Here is a 12571-nt window from a genome sequence, read left to right on the forward strand (position 1 = left end):
CACACATTTAGGACCAACACAAGGAGCAAAGCACTGACTGGCTTGGTATGAATTATAGCAAGCAACAGCCCTGAGAATAGGTCCAGGAAGCCTGGGTTACTGGGGGACAGCAATGGATTGGAGACAGCTTGATGGAGAAGAGCTTTGCCGTGGCCCACTTCAAATGCAAATACAGCAGGGCACTGGGTGGTAACAATCAAGAAAAGAAACAGGCTAGCACTTAATATTTCAGGCTAAGAAGGGCAGCTCTTAAATGTGAACGGCTACTGCTAATCATGAATAATTAAAGCAGGCCATTTGGTCCTCCAGACCTTACGTAGTTCCGTTACTCTAATGTACAGCAGTAGCATCATTCGTAGTACACAGCCTCACATAGCGCACTCACATGGACTGGCTGGGGTTCATCTTCTACCAAACCCACTGCATCCTTTTTATGAGCTGTATTTAAAGCTGAGTTCAAATACAACAGGAATGGGAGCAGCTTCAAATCAGACTGATACAACACTTCGGATGTAAAGGCAGCCCCATCTTACCAAACCTGTGCAAGGGTAGAGATTGCTGCTAAAACTCCTTGTTTACATTACCTGCAAGTAAAGGGCCAAAGCAGTTTCTGAAGAGACGGAGACACTCATATTTCAGTATTTCATATTTCTGTATGTCTGCTTTATAAAGCAAATATTAGACACATTTCCTCATCTTCTTCATGATGGGACAAGCACAGTTGAGGTACATGGGGCTGCCTGACATTGCTAGGTGTGTAGTGGCTCACTGGCACAAGAGTTTACCAATTCTCACTTCTCAAAAGGATCCAATAAGGGAAGAGGTTTGGGTAAAAAGCCAAGCAGACCCCAATGCCCTTGCTTGTTTTCCCCCTCCCTCACCTTTCCACTCAACCCTCCACCCTTGGCAAGGGGATTGGGGACTGAAAAAAGGAAAGGGCACCAGGTAAAGCAGACCTGACCCTCAGCCAACACAAACTGGTGAATGTCCTAGTTTCATGCGTTAAACAATCCTTCTTAGACTGAAATTCAGCCTGAAAACTCTCTAAGGACAGGACCTTACTGCGTGCTGTTATCCTCACTAACAAAAAAGACTGGTCTTGACTGGGACTCCAGGCACTACAACTAAAATGAGATCTAAAGACAATAATCAGTGCAGAGCTTTCTTTTTTGTTATGAAATGAGGGAGCAATCTGTGCACGTTAAGAAACACAACTAGCACTGCAGCCTTTCAAACTCATCTGCTATTCCCCTGATTTCTCTTGCAATGCAGATTATCCAAACGTGGATCCCTGGGTGCTCTCTGATATACATCTCCAGGAAATATTTACATCCCCTCTCTTCTTATTTTGGTTTGAAATATGCTAAAAGGATGCATAGGGGGTGCCTCATTACTTTGGTCAGCAAAAGTAAAATCCTGCAGAAGTGTCAGCCAAAAGCATGTTACATTCTCACCTTTCTGGAAAGAGTCAAACCCCTACAGTCACATCTTGTTTCAAAAAACTGCAGAAACTCAAAGTGTGGCAGAACCTTCTTTAGTGATTTGATTTTTCAGATCTCTTTTCTTTTCAGTGGGGATTACCCAGGGTAGGCTAACAGATGGGCACTCCCCTTTCTTAGCATCTGTCACCGAGGAAAATACTGACATCAATCCTGAGAAAACAGAAATCTTGGTGGGTTAGGATGCACATGCGTTGTGAATGCTTCCTTGTTTGCACATCATTTTCCTGGGCAAGTGTTGATAGGGATGAGATAACTTGGCCCACATACTTGGTCATACCTCATGTGAACTGGGTGCAAGATGCCAAGGAAACCTGAGCACAAGCTGGATAGGGGCTATGGGTCCTTCTGACAAGCCCCTGTCCTGAATGATGGGGACAAGGACCTCAGGGACCACCACAGCATGCGCCAGCAGGGACATCTTTAGAGACTGGTCATAGAACAGCTTGGGTTGGAAGGGACGTTGAAGATTATCAGTTCCAACCCCCCTGCCACAGGCACGGACACCTTCCACTAGACCAGGTTGCGCAAAGCCCCATCCAACCCGGTCTTGAACATTTCCAGATTTCTTGTAAGCCCCTTTTGGACACTGGGGGCTGCTCTAAGGTCTCCCTGGAGCCTTCTCTTCTCCAGGCTGAACAACCCCAGCTCTCTCAGCCTGTCTCCAGAGGAGAGGTGCTCCAGCCCCCTGATCATCTCTGTGGCCTCCTCTGGATTTGCTCCAAACAGGTCCACATCCCTTTTGTGTTGGAGACCCCAGAGCTGAATGCAGGACTGCAGGTGAGGCCTCAACACAATGGAGTAGAGGAGGAGAATCACCTCCCTTGACCTTTTGATGCTCCATTTGATGCAGCCCAGCACACGATTGGCCTTCTGGGCTGCATTTCTGCAGGGTCATATTGAGCTTTTTGTCAACCAACACCCCCAGGACTTTCTCCTCAGGTCTGCTCTCAACCCAGTCTCTGCCCAGGCTGTATTTGTGCTTGCGATTTCCCCAAGCCGGGTGCAGGACCTTGCACTTGGCTTTTCCGATGTCTCCAGCCTGTCCAGGTCCCTCTGGATGGCATCCCTTCCTCCAGTGTGTCAACAGCACCACACAGCTTGGTGTCCTTGGCAAACTTGCTGAGGGTGCACTTGATCCCACTGTCCATGTTGCTGACAAAGCTGTTAAACAGCACCAGTCCCAATACCACCCCCTGAGGAACACCACTCATGGCTGATTTCTGCTTTGACATTAAGCCGTTGACTACAACTCTTTGAGTGTGACAATCCAGCCAATTCCTTATCCATGAAGTGGTCCATCTGTCAAATTCATGTCTCTCCAATTTAGAGACAAAGATGTTGTACAGGACAGTGTCAAATGTCTTGCACAAGGGTCAGCTGTGAACACCAGCTGTCACAATTGTTTTGTGGCATTTGGTAGAAGTAGACAGTATGGTTTACCCTCAGGTGTCAGTGGAGCTCAGCTCTGGTGGGGATGGCAGACGGCTTGCTTGCTTTCAGCTCTGGAATCAGAAAGAGGGATTGGAGTCTGCAGGACCCCCAGAGAAACCAAGAACATGGTATTTGGATGCAGCTGGGCACAGCTGGACATGCTGATGTCATCTTTCAAAAGGCCAGACAATTCCTGCTGTATGTGTTGATGCTGCATGGTTGTCCCCTTGTTTTCTCTGCAAAACCTCCATTTAGCAACATTGAGAACTCTCTACTGAGCAAACACATAGCAAGCTAGAGTAGATGGCAAGGCTTAGGCATAGTAATATACATATAAGTATGATATGCATCTATGCCTGACTCAAATCCATGAACAGAAACTTCAGGTCTGAACTCCACCCTTGCCCACAGGGCAAAAGCAAAGCTTGCATCTGAATAAATCCCATCAATCTCAGCTGCCAGCATCTCCAAATCAGAGCGACAACAGGAGCTGAAGCCAACTGCTCTGAATATTTTCTTTCAGAATACCCAGGAGAGCTCAGCTATATGTAGCAGAGCCATCTACATGGTGTTTGAGGCAACATTTCTAGTCTTAGCAGACAGAGAGGTGCCAGGAAATGATTCTGCTCCCCAGGCAGGACTCAAACCACAGCATAGCCAGGCCTGTGAGTCTGTGATTATCACATTGATCTTTCCAGTGCTCCCATGTAGCATAAAGCATGTGTTGGATGGCTACTGCTCATCCCAGATATACATCTTAGCTACTGCTGCAGGATATAGTGCAGTGAATACTGCAAATGCCTCTACTCAGCCTGTTCCTGAGGGCCAGATCCTAACCATGCGAAAGATGGAGCTTCATTTCCCTCCCTTCCCACAAAGCACAGTGGTGTAACACAGAACAGTTTGATGAGATACTGTTTCCCTGTTTCAACCAGATTTGAAGTTGAGGGAAGAGGAAGGGATACCTGCACACAGCTGCCCAGATTGGTCAGGGAAAGGGGCTCTCACCTTGAGAAGGAGCACCGGGGGAAAACAGTGCAAAACTTGTGACTGATTTTTAACTGAGGGTGCAGGAACAGAAGAAAGCAAGGCACCTTTAAAAGGGCTAAGAGGAGATGGCATGTTCTCCAGACAGTTGTGACTGACAAGGGTTAATCTTTCAGACTTAATGGCTCTACCGGCTATATCACAGTTTTCCCCATCAACATCTCTGGCCATAGACAGCTGCCTGCCAGCCATTACCTGCTCTTTGCAGTACCTCCCCTCAAAGGGAAGGTCCCCCATCACAAACTGAGCTAATGTGGTCCCACAGGCACCAGCAAAGTCGTACCTGTGTGTATGGCCAAATCATTCACTCCCTTCTTTACAAAAGGCTTGCACCTGGCAGCAACTGGCACTAATCCCCTGTGAAACCTGTGACACTGGGGCATTTTGCTAACGCATCATTTGGCATTTTTTATCCAGCACCCTTATTTATTTGCCTTTACCATATCAGTTTGCCCATCCAGATCAATGAATAATTCAGCACTGTTAAGCACGTGCCAAAGCCACTTCAGCACTTAGTAGGATCAGTTCTTTGGTTCTTTTCTCCATTTAAACCACATTCCAAGATAATTTCCTCTTCATTGCTGCTAGAGAAACAAGACCTACAAGTAGAAAGCACATTGCCATATCTATATAGAAATATAGCTATACATATGGAAATCACCCCTTTGATAGAAATTATGTGCTGCTAACCATTCTGCTTGATTCATGGTGCATTGCTGCTTGTGCTCACTGCCACTTTGAATGATGGAGAAGCCTGGCATTTTTTTACAGACATTTATTGGAGGTAAGGGTCAATAGCCTGGCCATAAACATAATCTCACAAACCAGGATTCAGAAAAACCTGAGGCCATTTCCCAGTTCTGTTGTGCATTCCTGGTGTTATTGCAGTGAGATCAATTCATTACACCAACAAATCAATTAAGCATATGATATACTACTCAATCTCAGTCCCTTCTTCAGCAGCATTTCTAGAAAAAGGGGCTTTAAGATGGGCATGCACATGTTTCAGCATCCAGTCTCTAAGATGACAATATCATCTCCTGTCTTGCCTTGCCTGGAGATTTGGACTGTTTCACTGTCCCTCGCTGCCAGCCTGCAGCGCTGAGAGAACTGAGGCTCTCAGCATGGACAAAACCTGTAGATTCACTGCTTCTAGTGGCCCTGTCACTGTGATCAAGCCATCTCTACTTCAGTCCCCCAAAATGGCACTACTTAGATTCTTTCCCTGAAAGGACTGAGAGCTGTTTCTCTGGAACATTAGACATAACTGCACATGCAATTTCTGATCCAGTTTACATGTGCAATTACCATGTCTGAGAGCACCAGGCAGCAAAGGCAGCACGTAATATCCCACTGCAATAACTGTACAAATAAACTGTATAGATGAGTGCTCATTTCAGAAGGACCATTGATACTATGGCTTTTATTAAATCCCACTCATTTTATGACTCCCTGTTTGGAGCAATAAAGCTTTCGCTTTCAGCTAAGGGTATACATGGGCCTGCTGTTTCAGTGACAGCAGCAAAGCTCCCGCAGCTCCAGTAGCTCCAGTGCAGCCATTTGAGACAAAGAGCAAAGGCAGCTTTAGGAAGTAACTTCCATTCTTTGGAGAAGCTCTTGTACTTAACCCAAGCAAGTAAGCATAGCTGCTCGTGTTTCAATGGTACATTAGCCAACAAATTAGCCTTCAGAAATCCTGACTATTAATCTCCACTGGCTTTTCTGTAAGCTCTCCTACCCTGCTCCTTGCTCGTTGCCCAGATACAGACCGTGTTTTGTTGATGCTATCAGCATTTCATTAGGATGGGTGCAATAACTCCCCCCTGCCTCTGTAAGGAACCATCTATATTTCTAAAAGAGAGCAGAAAAACCTTCCTGTACAATACCTGCTTCTGCCAACAGCACTCACTAAGTATAGGCCCTATGTTGCTTTTAAATGTGTCAGAGTGAAAACAGGGTCTCTGGGATTGTGAGAAGTTGGATTTTGATCTTACACAACTGTCGATTCCAAGAAACAACAAGCAAGGCAAAGGGTTTATACCGGCCAGGCTGTGGGTGGTATCAGACCTTGGAAATCTGCATCTGTTTTCCCAGAAATCTTGCAATCTCATTGCACCTTCTATTCAAAAGATAAGAAGCAATTAAAAAAAATACATTTTGCTAATTTATATGAAATGTGCTGCTCCAACAGTATCTACACATACCCAGATGATTTAGCAACACCAAGACCTGTTTCCCTGTCAAAGTATTCTTTAGGATTAAGTTTGTAAGGGGACAGCCTTTACTGAGATTCCTACTTTACCTGACAATCTGGGTAGTCTAATGCCTCTAATGCAAGCTTAATTTGATGCCTTGGAAGATGTCTCTAAGACATGGCTTTTGCAAATAATACTGATTATCTGTGTCCTTTCTGTGCTTCTCAAGTTACCCCAGCTCTGGAGGACTCCTGAGGTCATATCTCAGTAGTCTGTACTCGAACTGAGTTATAGATTATTTCCATAGGAACTGTGAGAAAGCTTGCACACCTTTTACACGGACGTTAGAGAATTGCAGGAAAGTACTGGCGGACTGATGGCACCTGGATGGACCTAATCAGTGCTGTGTTACAGAAGACTCCTATGGGAAATAGCGACCTGAAGCAAACTCCAACACCAGCTGAAACCTTTGGAAGAGATCACCAATTCCACATAAAATCACATGGCACCAACTAGGAAAGGGGCTTTCTGAGCAAGTGATACCAAAAGGTTCTAAATGCCCTTTTAAACCTGCGAGTCAACAGGTCCTGGAATCTTTCTTGAAAGGAAGAGCTTCCTGAAGCTGAAAACAAGATAAACCATAAAGTGAGGTTTCAACTAAAGCAAAGAGTTTTCCACCAAAAAGCAACCCCACTGGCAGGGCTTTTTCCCCATGAAATATTCACTGCTGTGTAATGTGGCATAATGCTTTATGTCTCCTGAGTTCTGAATATGCAGGAAAAAACAGTCTTTTTGAATGGAAAAACACCTATTTCAGAAGCACAAGGATCTTAATATGCCTCACAATGCTCGGATGGAGCCTCCCATACTCAGACCACTTGTAAAATCTATCATCACTACCAAAATTACAAACCTTCATAGAGCTAATTTAATGAACCTTGACATCACCACATATCCCCACCACAGCCAGGGTAGCATTTGCAGACAAACCTGTGGTGGAGGGAGAAGATTATTGCCATCCAAACCAACATGTCTTAATGTAGCATTAGTTTTTTTCCGTACGTGTTTGTATTCCTCACACAAAAATGAAATGCTGTGAAACCAAAACACCAGAATGACCTCTCGCTGCTGCAGTTCCTGTGTCATCACTGAGCTGCTCTCAGAGCTGGAGGGAGAAGAGATGGTACCTGTGATACCTATCTGGAAAACACAGTGGGCAAAATCACCCAAGTTGGGTAAAGGCCAAGAGAATTAGAAAAAAAATTATTACCGTAGGGGAATAAACCAGAAGAAAATAGCAATCAAAATGGGATTAAAAGTAACAACACCACCACACGGTATTTCTCTGGGAGGAAATCAAGCCCTTTGAATGTTGAATCATTGTATGTCACTTATTTTCTACATTGTTCTGAACTGACACGAACACAGCAGCCTCCCAATGAAAAGATGAAAAATAAATCCCATTTTCAGTCAATATTGCTATTGTGTCCCAATTAGCAGCGCACGCTCCGAAGCTAAGGGAAATACCAGTAAAATCAATACCCACCTCCAGGTTTTATTCCCAATGGAGATCTCTTATCACACGCCCACCCTTCACTGCAGTCAAATACGTTAATTTTAACCTCATGCTAACTACCAGATACAAATAGCAATACTCAGGGAAGTACTTACTCCTCCTAACATCTGAAGAATTAGAGCCACTCTGAAACAGGCAGACATATTCCAAGGTTTGTATTTCACCTCTCCTTGAGAGATAGAGATGTATTTTCTATCACCAGGCCTTAATCATAAATTTAAATCTGCAATGAAACGAGTCCAAACTCTTCATTTGAATCAATCAATGAAACTGGTTAAAGTCCATGATTCCCAGCACACAGAGCATTGCAGAAGTTCAGAAGTGGCATTTCTAGCAGATCAGAAGAAAACAAAATGTACCAGAAGTTCCCCGCAACACACTATATTTATAAGAATATTGCATTAAGATGCAAAATATTGTGTGCTTATTACAGGAAAATATATTGATTTTTCATTTACCTGATTTGTATTATAGTATATAAACTTCCCCAAGCACCTTCTGAGCTAAAAACTTGAATTGGTGCAGGGAATGCTCTTTAATATCATTTGTAGAAAAGCCTTGCAACCAGTACAACTTTTCCTCTTCATTATATACAGGTTGTTCATTGTTTCTGGGTGCCCAGAATAAACTATATATTGTGTCAGCCACAGAAAAGTTACCGGTAGGTGTTAAATATCTCTGTCAACAACAGATCTTTGAGATCTGCTGGGAGGCAAGGGATAACTACAGGCATCTGGGAAAAAACAACTACCATCAGACTGTCAGTGTCACAGCCTTGCCTGAAAGCTGAGTCACTGATCACTGATGCCAAGAGAATCCAAAAGGGACATCGTGTCAAGATTTTGGCTTTTCAGTCGTGCTTGAACTGTGATTCTGCAATTGAGGTGTGTCCACATGAGCAGAAAAATCATTCATGTGCAGTTATCTCCTTGTTGTCTTCCTCAGAAGCAGGACTGAATTCACCTTGGGAGCTTGGCTTTGCAGGGCACAGATGTGGATATGGATGTGGATATGGACAGAGGTAAACCAAGCAGTGGGCTTGTGCAGCCCAGCTCACTGAGATAGGTCTTAGCAGATTACGTATCTTTCTTCTTCAGAAGTCTTCTCAGCAGGTTCCTGCTTGAATACAGATACCCACCCACTCACTGTGCTTAGCTTAGACTTTGCCATTCATGGCTTTGATAATTAAGCATTAGACATAACCATCAGACATCTGTGTGAAGTCAAACAAGTAGCTCTTTTTTATCACTGGTCACAATATAATCTTGACCTGGCAGAAACATTTTATAACACCACCATCTTGTGTCCTATCAGAAAGGTCTGTATACTTCTGTCTGAGGGCTATGACTAATGACAGCTCCTCAGAGGCAGTCCTTTCTCTAGAAAGGAAGACATATGAAAAGGAAGGATACAGCCTATAAATTTTTGTAGGTCTGTACTTAAGTCATAAACAAGCAGTGGAGTGGACAGCAGTCTCAACAGAAGATGTATGATCCCCCTACATTAAGCTATGCCCAATTTTAAAAGCACCTCTGAGCATCCAGCCACTGTGTTTAAGACGCTTTGACATGCACTAAAAGTTTGACCTTACCCAACACATGGGAAGTAATTTTCATGAGCACAGCCAAAACTCAGGAGAGGAAACAGATGCCAGAGGTGAAATGGCCAAATGCTCAGGCTATGGACAGCAAAGGCTGTGATCTGAAGGGCATGAGATCTATAGAGACATTTCTGAAGGTCACATCAAGGTCACTCTCTGATGTATATACATGGTGCCTCATGATAGGGCATCACTGCACTTGGTGGTTACTGATCCCTGCTATGCTCCCACCAGACCAGAACTCTGGGGAGAACCCCAAAGCCAGCATCTGACCAGCTCTGGTTTACCCCTCTACAGAGACCCTGCAACCACTCCTGAGGCCAGAAAATACCAAACTCACTCCTCCTTCTCTGAAAAAAAAGGATATGGGAGGAGGGGAAGAGAAATCATATATAGCACAAAATTGCCAGTGTGCACACTGCTCATTCCCACCACCATGACTTGCACATCTCCAGGTTTCTCCAGTTCAGCTCCAATTATCACAGTTGACTGCTGTAACAAGCTGTCATGTGGCAGCTGAACTGCATTAACTGGCCAGAAATGTGGAAGGCAGGCCATATCATGCTGCAAAGACAGAAACATTTCCATTTGCTTGGCCCACAGTGAAAAAGTGTAGCTGTGAAGTGTCCACTCCTCCTCCGTGGGCAGAGGAACATGCCTATGAGTTGCTGCTGAAGGAGCTCAACTAGGATGGAGAACCTCCTCCAGTTACAGTTGCTGGGGTCCCACTGCCTCGGTCATTCAAAAGTCTCTGGAGTGTGACCCTGTGAAGTGAGACCATCTGGATTCGTCTGCAGATTCTGTGTCATCACAGCTCACTGTTTGCGTCTTATCACACGTTCACAGTAATCCTTTAGATTCCTTTTAGATTCCACGAAAGCAGAACTGCAAAGTAGATGGAAGTCAAGACCTCTTGGTCTACCAAACTACTGCTGAACTTCCCAAAACATACATAAATACCATGGAAAGGTGAATCCCTGGTATGAAACTATTCTACATATGAAAGTCAGCCCTCCTTGACACAGCTCTCTATATAATCATAGAATAGTTAGGGTTGGAAGGGACCTTAACATCATCTAGTTCCAAGACCCCTGCCATGGGCAGGGACACCTCCCACTAAACCATACCACACAAGGCTCTGTCATAGAGTCATAGAATAGTTAGCGTTGGAAAGGACCTCCAGATCATCTAGTTCCAACCCCCTGCCATGGCCAGGGACACCTCACACTAAACCATCCCACCCAAGGCTTCTTCCAACCTGGCCTTGAACACTGCCAGGGATGGAGCATTCACAACCTCCCTGGGCAACCCATTCCAGTGCCTCACCACCCTCACAGGAAAGAATTTCCTCCTTAAATCCAATCTAAACTTCCCCTGTTTAAGTTTTAACCCGTTACCCCTTGTCCTGTCACTACAGTCCCTAATGAAGAGTCCCTCCCCAGCATTCCTATAGGCCCCCTTCAGATACTGGAAGGCTGCTATGAGGTCTCCACGCAGCCTTCTCTTCTCCAGGCTGAACAGCCCCAACTTTCTCAGCCTGTCTTCATACGGGAGGTGCTCCAGTCCCCTGATCATCCTCGTGGCCCTCCTCTGGACTTGTTCCAGCAGTTCCATGTCCTTTTTATGTTGAGGACACCAGAACTGCACACAATACTCCAGGTGAGGTCTCACGAGATGCCCCAGATGCTTTCACTTGGAACTGCTTTCTTACTCTTTACTGACCATTTTTGATCAATTTAGCCAATAAATACCTAATCAAACACTTTTGCCATAACTTTGGGTTCCTACACTACAAAGCCAAGGAAGAACATGCATCAGAGCAGAGAGACAAGAGCAGACTGAATCATGCCTTTGCTGCATTTTCTCCTGTCCAGTGCCTTAGTCTTAAATTCATCCCTGACCTTACATCAGGGAAGTCAAGTAGAAGCATGGAAGCAGAAGACTGGCCTGGACGACAGACTAATTGCCAGTGCTCCAGGTGTGTCCCTAGCATGGGGTTTAGCAATGAAGGTGTCATTTCTTCCTCTAAGACCCTCTATACTTAAGCTACTTCAATGGTTTCAAACTGAGACTGCACATTGTAAGTTCCTAAAGAGAACAGATCGAGGAAGGGCCATGTATACAGCAGAGTAAGAGATTTGTGAACCACTGTGGGCTGTAGGATCAGACATCCCAGGAGAAAAAGAAACGATTTTGTTCAGGGGAAGAGTCCAGAAGATTTGTGGAAAAGCTGTAAGTCATGCCCACAGGACCTCTTTCACTCAATACTTGTTAACGGTTCTTGGAAAACACCCACTGCCATAGGTTCATCTGCTTGGCATTAACTGAGCAAGCAAGCTCACTTCAGGTGGCATTCCATCTGAACAGCAAGTCATTCAAGTTTCTCTATTTCTCGGAAATAGGCAAGATTATCATGGTTAACTCCATCTTTTCTACTGGCCTTCCCCAACCCTTCAAAAAATTGCTCCATCCCTGTTATCATGCAGGAAATTAAGAGTCAAATGAGTCCAAGCAGGGAAAGATGGGTCAGCACCCTATGCTGCAGAAGTCTGAATAGACATTTCCAAGCAATATGGAAGAGATCCCTCCTGCAGCAAAGGAACTCATTGTGCTGCTGCCGTGGGCTATACAAGCCCAGTCCTACCCTGTAGGGCAGGAAAGTTACCCACCATCAATGTGAGGATGGCCTCCATGCAAGCATTCTCTCCAGTTCTCTTCAAAAGGATTCAACCAATGGTAGAAAAGAACAAAGGGAACAACAAGACAGTTCAGAAAGCTCAAAAACATGACCAAAGAGGTAAAACTGAAGCGGCTAGAACTGTTTAGCCTAAAGTAAAGAATGATGGAAAAACAGCAACTGTTTTCGATAGATGCCTGGGAGCTGGTAGAGGATCTGCCAACAGAGGCCTTTCCAAATCAGTCACAAGCATCTGTCAAGGAATCCTGGCTCTGGGCCAGGTATATGGGCTCTCTGGACCTTGTAAAGTTCCTGCCAGCCCACACTGTAGGAAGCTACATTGAGTGGTATCTCTAATTTATCCTGCTCTGCAGTGTGCCTCCAGCTCATGGCACTGAGGCAGCGTCACAGGACCAACCCAGATGTGCAGGCTCCAAGTCTCAGCTACCCTCAAACCTCTGCCTTTGCTGTTCTCAGCATATGCAGATGGACAGGTAAACAAGACCCTAAGCAAGCTGACCTAACTGCTTTGAGTAAGGGGTT

At 44.9% G+C, this 12571-nt stretch overlaps 1 protein-coding gene across 1 annotated transcript in view; it reads right to left on the reverse strand.

The window, feature by feature from the left end:
- The window catches only part of RTN1 (reticulon 1), a 124845-nt gene that overhangs the window by 31442 nt on the left and 80832 nt on the right, over positions 1-12571 (reverse strand). The window lies entirely within an intron of this gene.

This window comes from Lathamus discolor, chromosome 6 (assembly GCF_037157495.1).
Source record: "Lathamus discolor isolate bLatDis1 chromosome 6, bLatDis1.hap1, whole genome shotgun sequence".
NCBI classification, from domain to species: domain Eukaryota; kingdom Metazoa; phylum Chordata; class Aves; order Psittaciformes; family Psittacidae; genus Lathamus; species Lathamus discolor.